The sequence below is a fragment of the Elephas maximus genome, chromosome 1 (assembly GCF_024166365.1).
Source record: "Elephas maximus indicus isolate mEleMax1 chromosome 1, mEleMax1 primary haplotype, whole genome shotgun sequence".
Classification (NCBI taxonomy): Eukaryota; Metazoa; Chordata; class Mammalia; order Proboscidea; family Elephantidae; genus Elephas; species Elephas maximus.
The window spans coordinates 29200088-29208954 of record NC_064819.1 but is presented as its reverse complement, the minus strand read 5'-3'; positions in this window follow the sequence as shown (position 1 = coordinate 29208954).

The window sequence follows — 8867 nt, the reverse complement described above, 5'->3', positions numbered from 1 at the left end:
CTTACAAGGCCCCGCCCCATCTCTGGGCGTCTGTGAGGCGGGAAAGTGAGCGGGTCGTTTGGCCTCTGTGGTGCTGGGTACGGGGCGTGGTGATGTCATCAGTCGTTCTGAATCCCTTCTGGAACTTGCCAGAGCAACTGTCGCTGGTGGGGGAGGGGGGAGATGCCCTTTCCGTTTCTCATTCCCTTAATCCTTTTTTTTTCTTTTTCATGTTTTATTTTGACGTAAATCCTAGACTTCCAGAAAAACTGCAGGAACGTTACAAAGATTTTCGATACATCCTTCTCTTAGATTTCTCAAATTTGCTTTATCATTCTCTCGGTGTAAAACCACAGCTCATAGCGACCCTATAGCACAGAGTAGAACTGTTCCATAGGGTTCCCAAGGAAGCAGATTGCCACATCTTTCTCCCACTCCCTTAAACCTTTTTTCTACTTCGTTAGTTTGTGTGTCCTTGCCCCTTCCTTTGGTTGGAGAGGGCAGAATTCCTACTTTCCTGTGCCATTTATTTCGCCTCAGCTGCAGTTCTTTTCTTCATTTGAGTGCCTCCTAAATGCTCAGCACTTTACCAGATCTTCATAGACAAGAATCAGACACTACCTCTGAAAAGGTTTGCGATCTAATAAGGGGGATTCAAACTATCATCTTAAGTGATAGCAGGTATAACCAGTCACTGGAGAAGGACATCAAGCTTGGTGAAGTAGGGGGTCAGTGAAAAAGAAGATGACTCTCAATGAGATGGATTGACACAGTGGCTGTAACAATGGGCTCAAGCTTGACTACCCTTGTGAGGACGTTCTGTTGTACATAGGGTCACTGTGAGTTGGAACCTACTTGATGGCACCTGACAACAACCACATGTATACCTACAGTGGTGTTGCAAGAAAAAATTTAATTCTGCCATCGCCTAACAGTATGGTATAGTAGAAAAACCCAAACTTAGATTCAAGAGACCCTAACCCTCTGCACCTCTGTTACCCTTTCTATAAAAAGGGGATGATACCTGGCTGGTGGAAATCCCTGGGTGGTGCAGAGGCTAGACTACCAGCCCTAAAGGTTATTGGCTTGAATGCCCCAAGAGGCGTAGAAAGACAGGCCTGATGATCTGCTTCTAAAAGATTCCAGCCTTCAAAACCCTACGGAGCAACTAGCAAGAACAGCCTGACTGGTGAGGTGCCTTGTGTTAAAGAAAATGGCTGTCCATCTCCGTTTAAACTTAACTCTCAACCCTTCACAGAAACTAAAAACTCATGACAGAGGCAGTTCTGAGAAACGTTTACATAGTCAGATAAACCATAGCTAGCCTATAGAATGCAGACACCCACACTTAATAAACCAATCCAAGCTGCCTCCTGCCCATTAAGTGAATGACAACAAATCACTTAAAATTTCCCTTTGGGAAATCCCCTGATACTTTGTACTGCATATGAAAAAAATATGAGCTGGTCAAAATTGTGCCAAGCTCATCTCTTCCTAAGAGTGCCCCCTCTACTCAGTTTTTTCCCACCCAATAAAACCTTTTTACTCGAATTGACTTATTGATCAGATTTTTTGTTTTGACACTTGATATCTGTACAGGGCAATTAGATTTTTTTTTTAACACATGTGTTGAGATATGATTCACATACCATACAATTTCATGCATTTAAAGTGCACGACTTGAGTGGTTTTTAGTACATTCACAGAGTGGTGCAACCATCACTACAATAAATTTTGGAACTGTCATCATTCCAAAAGGAAACCCACTAGCAGCCATGTCCCGTTTCCCTCACCCAGCCCTCCCAGCTTTAGGCAATCACAAATCTACCTTCTGTCTCTATGTTGTTGTTGTTGTTAGGTGCCATCGAGTTGGTTCAGACGCATAACGACTCTATGCACAACAGAACGAAACACTAGCCGGTCCTGAGCCATCCTTATAATCGTTGTTACGCTTGAGCTCATTGTTGCGGCCACTGTGTTAATCCACCTCGTTGAGGATCTTCCTCTTTTTCACTGACCCTCTATTTTACCAAGCATAATGTCTGTCTCCAGGGACTGATCCCTCCTGACAACATGTCCAAAGTATGTAAGACGCAGTCTCTCCATCCTTGCCTCTAAGGAGCATTCTGGTTGTACTTCTTCCAAGACAGATTTGTTCGTTCTTTTGGCAGTCCACGGTATATTCAATATTCTTCGTCAACACCACAATTCAAAGGCGTCAATTCTTCTTCGGTCTTCCTTATTCGTTGCCCAGCATTCACATGCATATGATGCGACTGAAAATACCATGGCTTGGATCAGGCGCACCTTAGTCTTCAAGGTGACATCTTTTCTCTTCAACACTTTAAAGAGGTCTTTTGCAGCAGATTTACCCAATGCAGTGTGTCTTTTGATTTCTTGACTGCTGCTTCCATGGCTGTTGATTGTGGATCCAAGTAAAATGAAATCCTATCTCTATAGATTTGCCTATTACAAATCCTTTGCCATGGAGTGGATTCTGACTCCTAGCAACCATTTAGGATAGAGTAGAACTGCCCCCCTAGGGTCTCCAAGGAGCAGCTAGTGGATTCAAACTGCTGACCTTTTGTTTAGCAGCGAGCTGTTAACCACTGCGCCACCAGCACTTCATATAAATGGGATCATACAATATGTACTCCTTTGTGTCTGGCTTCTTTCCCTTAGCACAACGTTTTCAAGTTTTATCCCTAACGTAGCATGTATCAGAACCTCATTGCTTTTTATGACGGAGTAACGTTCCATTGTTTGGATATACCACATTATATTTATCCATTCATCATTTGGGTGGCATGGTGGTTAAGTGCTATAGCTGCTAACCAAAAGGCTGGCAGGTCAAATCTACCAGGCGCTCCTTGGAAACTCTATGGGGCAGTTCTACGCTGTCCTATAGGGTCAACTATGAGTTGGAATCGACTCGACGGCAACGAGTTTGGTTTTTTTTTTATTCATCATTTGATGGACATTTGGGTTGTTTCCACTTTTTGGCTATTATGAATAATGCTGTTATGAGCATTCATGCACAAGTTTTTATAAGAACGTACGTTTTTAGGTTTCTTGGGTATATACCTAGGAGTGGAATTGCTGAGTTCTATGGTAACTCTGTGTTTAACTTTTTGAGAACCTGCAAACTGTTTTCCAGAACTACTATACTATTTTACAATCCCACCACCAATGAATAGTTGTTCCAATTTCTCCACATCTTTGCCAACTTTTGTTATTTTGCTTTATTATTATAGTTATCCTGGTAAAAGTTCTGCAGTTCAAATCCACCAGCCCACTCCTTGGAAACCCTATGGAGCAGTTTTACTCTGTCTTATAAGGTCATTATGAGTTGGAATTGAATCCACGGCAACAGGTTTCCTGGTGGTGCAGTGGTTAAAGCGCTGGGCTGCTAACCAAAAAGTTTGGTGGTTGGAACCCACCAGCCGCTCCACGGGAGAAAGATGGTGGCAGCCTGCTTCTGTAAAGATTTTCAGCCTTGGAAACCCTATGAGACTGCTCTACTCTGTCCTATGAGTCGAGTCAATATGAGTCAGAACTGACTTGACCACAGTGGGTTTTGGTAGTGGGTACGAAAGGAGCCCTAGTGACAAATCATTTAAGCTCTCAGCTGCTAAGCAAAAGGTTGATGGTTCGAACCCACCCAGCCTCTCCAGGGAGAAAGACCTGGAGATCTGCTTCTGTAAAGAATACAGCCAAGAAAGCCCTGTGGGGCAGTTTTACTCTGTCACACAGGATCACTAAGCGTTGGAATCAACTCTACTGCAACCAACAATTCAGTGTTAAGTAGGATCTCATTGTGGTTTTGGTTTGCATTTCCCTAGTGCAAATACATTGAGCATCTTTTTGTGTGTTTATCAGCCATTTGTAGGTCTTTTTTGAAGAAATGTCTAGTCAGATCTTCTGCCCACTTATAAGTTGTGTTCTTTATTTATTTTTTTATTATTGAGTTGTAAGAGTTGGCAATTTGATTCTTGCATAGTTTAAAATGGTCATCTGGAGCAGAATCAGTATTTAAGGTACCTGAGACCCAGAGATTTGGTGATGGCTCAGGGCGACAATTTTTCTTCCTTTTTACAAACCTTTCAGAGCAGCCTTCATCTATTCTCATGGACCTTACGTGCTTATGGTTTCCAAATCCATTATTTACAGCCTTCAATGCCCTTTTCAGTTCCATGCTTAAATTCTAGTTGCCAACTGGAATATTCACCTGGATATTTCAAAGCCTTCTAAAAAATCCACCCCTCCTCTTTTCTCCAAACATTTCTTCTGGAAATATCTTCTAACCCCTCCTTATCTAATTAGTTAACCAACATCTCATCAATTCTACCTCGTAAATATTTTTGAACTTTATCTTTTCTTCTCCATCCCCACTGATACCATTTGTTAGGTCTCAGCATGTCACTTATCTGAAGAATTGCAAAGTATCTTAGAAACTAATTTAATGTTTGTGGTATTTTGTATTGTTTTGTTTTTTAACAACTTTATGCACGTTGTTTCAATTTCTAGTAAGAGAAAATGTTTTTGTTATGTTGTTATGGGTGCTTAAGTTGGTTCCCACTCATAGGAACCCTACCTACAACAGAACAAAACACTGCCTGGTCCTGCATCATCCTCACAATTATTGCTATGCTTGAGCCCATTGTTGCAGCCACTGTGTCAGTTCATCTTGTTGAGGGTCTTTCTCTTTTTCACTGACCCTCTGCTTTACCAAGAACGATGTCCTTCTCCGAGGACTGGTCCCTCCTGATAACATGTTTAAAATACATAAAATGAAAGTCTTGTCATCCTTGCTTCTAAGGAGCTTTCTGGCTGTACTTCTTCCGAGACAGATTTGTTCGTTTGTCTGGCAGTCCCTGGTATATTCAATATTCAATATTAGGATTATGAAAAAAGATTCAAATTATTATCTTGGAGCTGGAGTCATAGTTCACAAAAAATAAAATAAAATAGATTTTATCTGATAAAACAACTCTAGTACACTTTTCCTCAATAATTGTGTTTGGAATTTCGTGATTATCGCTTATATTTTTGTGTATTTATTCATTTCTAATCATTTTATCTGCATGGCTATACTATTTCTAAACTTTCTTATATCCTCCCTGGGAAGAAGAGATTAAATTTATTTTCCCCCTTTTACCATCTAGACAGTTGTCAGTGTGATCTACTTTAAAAATTAAGTCAGGAGCAAAATAATTGTAGGATATAAGTAAACGGTATGTTGTTTTTGTTATTAATTGCTGTCAAGCTGATTCCAACTCATGGTGACCCCATGTGTACAGGGTAGAGCTGCTCCATAGGGTTTTCAAGGCAGGAACCTTTCGGAAGCAGATTGCAAGACCTTTCTCCCGAAGCATCTCTGCGTGGGTTCGAACAACCAACCTTTCAGCTCATAGTCGAGCACTTAATTATTTCTATCACGCAAGGGACTCCAAGTGAAAGGTATATAGGTGTTCACTGCACGGTTCTTTTCACTATGAAAATTTTCATAATAAAGTTTGGAGCCCTGGTACCACGTGCTCTGTAATCATCAATGACCTTCCCATAACTTTTAGAACAGTCCCTAACCCCTCATAAGGACTGCAGTTCTCTGCACGATCTGTTCCTTAATCGCCACTCCCTCTTGTCCACTATGCTGTAAGAACGTTGTTCCTCACACTCCAAGTATCGTCAACCAAGGGCTGGTGGAGGAACTATTCCCTCCTTCTGAAACACTCGCAGACCACTCCTCCCTCTAACACACATGTAAACCTGGATTATTTCTACTTAGATCTCAGACCTTCCGTTGCTTCCCGGTTTAGATTAGATTAGATGTCTTGTTTACAGACTCTTATAAGGACACCTCAACACCCTTATATCTTTAATAATGATGGCTCAAATCGTTAAGCCCTCGGCAATTAACTGACAGGTTGGAGATTCAAATCCATTCAGGGGGCCCTCAGAAGAAAGGCTTGGAGATCTACTTCAGAAAGATCACAGCCATTGAAAACCCATTGGAGTGCAGTTCTACTCTGAAACACAGAGTTATTGTGAGTTGGAATCAACTCAACGGCAACTGCTTTGATTTGATTTGGTTTTACATACCTACAACCTGTGCCTGGGATATAGTAAGGCTTCAATAGTACTAGTTGAGTGAATGAAAGAAACCAAAGTATGAGTTTAGAATTGATTGGATACACAACAGGGAGACTTTGTAGGTCCCTGAGCAGGGGACTGACTTGCCGAAGGCAGGAAGAGTCCTGGCAAAGACGTGGAGGTCAAGCTGGAGGCCTTATGTGTTAGTCATGTCTGTATCTCCAGCACCTAGCACAGGGGCAGCCACATGACAAGTACTCAGCAGATGCTGTTGAAATAGTAGCCGTGCAGGATGTGGTTCCAATACCCTAGGTGTGAGGTGATGAGAACTGGACTCCCATAGCGACAAGAATGGAAAGTAAACAAGCAGTAGGGAGACTAAGAAGATGGGCCTGACTGGTTTGGTAATAGTTTAGATATAAGGTAAAAGGAAAAGGAATAGTCAGAAATGACCACAAAACCTATGAGTTTTGATGGGGCAAGTATGTGATTTGCCCTGTAGCCGAGGATTACTCCCACAGCTTAGAGCAAAACCAGGGGCTTCCCAGCTACAGATACTCCTCAGACATAACCAAACACCTTCTGAGACTGGTTCTCCAGGGTTGAAAACTTAGGACCATAGTTTCATGGGACAACTCAGTCAATTGTGATGACATAGTTCACAAAGTTCATGTTCTGCATCCTAGTGAAGTGAGTAGCCTCTGGAGTCTTAAAAGCTTATGATCGGCCACCTAAGATAGAACTATGGGTCTCTACTCGTCAGGAGCAAAAGAGTAAGAAGGTAGCCAAAATCTCAGAGAAGAAACAAGTCTACAAGGCTGATAGACTACGTGAGCCAAGATCTCAATGACCCTGAGACCAAAAGAACTAGATGGCGAGTCCGGCTACCACCGCTGATAGATCTGACTGGGGTCACAAGAGGTACTCCTGGTTAGAATGGGAAACAAATGAAGAACGAAACTCAAATTCTTAAAAACAGCCAGACCAACTGGACAACCTGAGACCAGAGGGCTTCCTGATACTATCACCCTGAGACACTCTTTGTCTTAGTTATCTAGAGAAATACCACAAATGTGTGGCTTTAACAAACAGAAATTAATTTTGTCACAGTTTAGGGGGCCAGAAATCCAAATTCAGGGTGCCGGCTCTAGGAGAAGGTTTTCTCTCTCTTTTGGCTCTGGGGAAAGTCCTTGTCTCTTTGAGCTTCTGCTCCTGGACAGTGTTCATGTGGCTTGGCATCTCTCTTCCCCTATCTCTGCCTTGCCCCTTGCTTGTTTTAATCTCTTTTATATCTCACCATGAGTCCGAATCAACTCAAGGGCAACAGGTTTGGCTTTGGTTTTAAATCTCAAAAGAGATTGACTCAAATCATACCCTATACTCAAATCCTTCCTCATTAACATAACTAAGACAAACCTCTCCCAAATGGGATTATAACCACAGGCATACAGTTTAGGATTTACAACATACATTTGGGGGGACACATTTCAATTCATAACACCCTTTAAACCTTGAACAAAAACTATCCTCTGAAATCACCTTCTAGCAGAAAAGCGGAGTAACACACAAAATAAAAGATTTACTTGGTAGATCGGTGCTCTACTAAAAACCCATCTCTATGAGTCCAAATCGATGCCTTTGAATTGTGATTTTGTTGAAGAACATTGAATATACCATGAAATGCCGGAAGGACGAACAAATCTGTCTTGGAAGAAGTATAGCCAGAATGCTCCTTAGAAGCAAGGATAGCGAGACTGCATCTTACATACTTTGGACATGTTGTCAGGAGGGATCAGTCCCTGGAGAAGGACATCATGCTTGGTAAAATAGATGGTCAGTGAAAAGGAGGAAGACCGTCAATGAGATGAACTGACAGTGGCTGCAACAGTGGGCTCAAACATAACGATTGCGAGGATGGCGCAGGATTGGGCAGTGATTCATTCTGTTGTACGTGGGGTCCCTAAGGGTTGGAACCGACTCTCCGCTCCTAACAGCCTAACGGTGCGAGTCTAAAAGGTCGACATTTAAACCAGAGCCAAGAAAAGAAGATCAAGGGGCAGGGAATCTAGAGCACTGGAAATGGAACAACCAGAACACGATTAAAAAGAACGTTGACACAGTGAAAAATGTAACCAATGTCATTGATCAGTTTATGTGGAAATTGTCAAACGGAAACCTAACTTGCTGTGTACAGTTTCACCAAAAACTCAATAAAATATTAAAAAAAAAAAAAAAAACCAACAACAAACCAGAGGCTTCTCCCAAATATAATTATTGTGTCTCCTTACAGAGTCATAGGCCCTTCTCTCTAGCCTCTCTTTTCTGGTGTTCAGCTTTTGCCTTGGAATAGATTATCTCATTCTTTCTTTCATTTATTTGCTCATTGAGTCATTCAACAAGCGGATCACAGAAGGAGTCGAGAAGCAGATCACGGAGGACCTTGTATGCTTTGCTAAGGAGTTTGGATTTTATTTAATAGTGAATAGGATGGTATTGCTATGAGTTGGAATTCCACTTGATGGCAATGGATTTTGGTTTAGAGTGGTATCGGGGAAACCCTGGTGGCGTAGTAGTTAAGAGCCATGGCTGCTAATCAAAAGGTTGGGAGTTCAGATCCACCAGGCACTACTTGGAAACCCTATGGGGCAGTTCTACGCTGTCCTTTAGGGTTGCTATGAGTTGGAATTGCCTCGATGGCAACGGGGTTTTTTTTAGGGAGGCATTGAGGAGTGTTAAACAGAGGAGTTATCTGGGTGGGTCTGAACCACCAACCTCTTGGTTAGCAATTGAGTTCT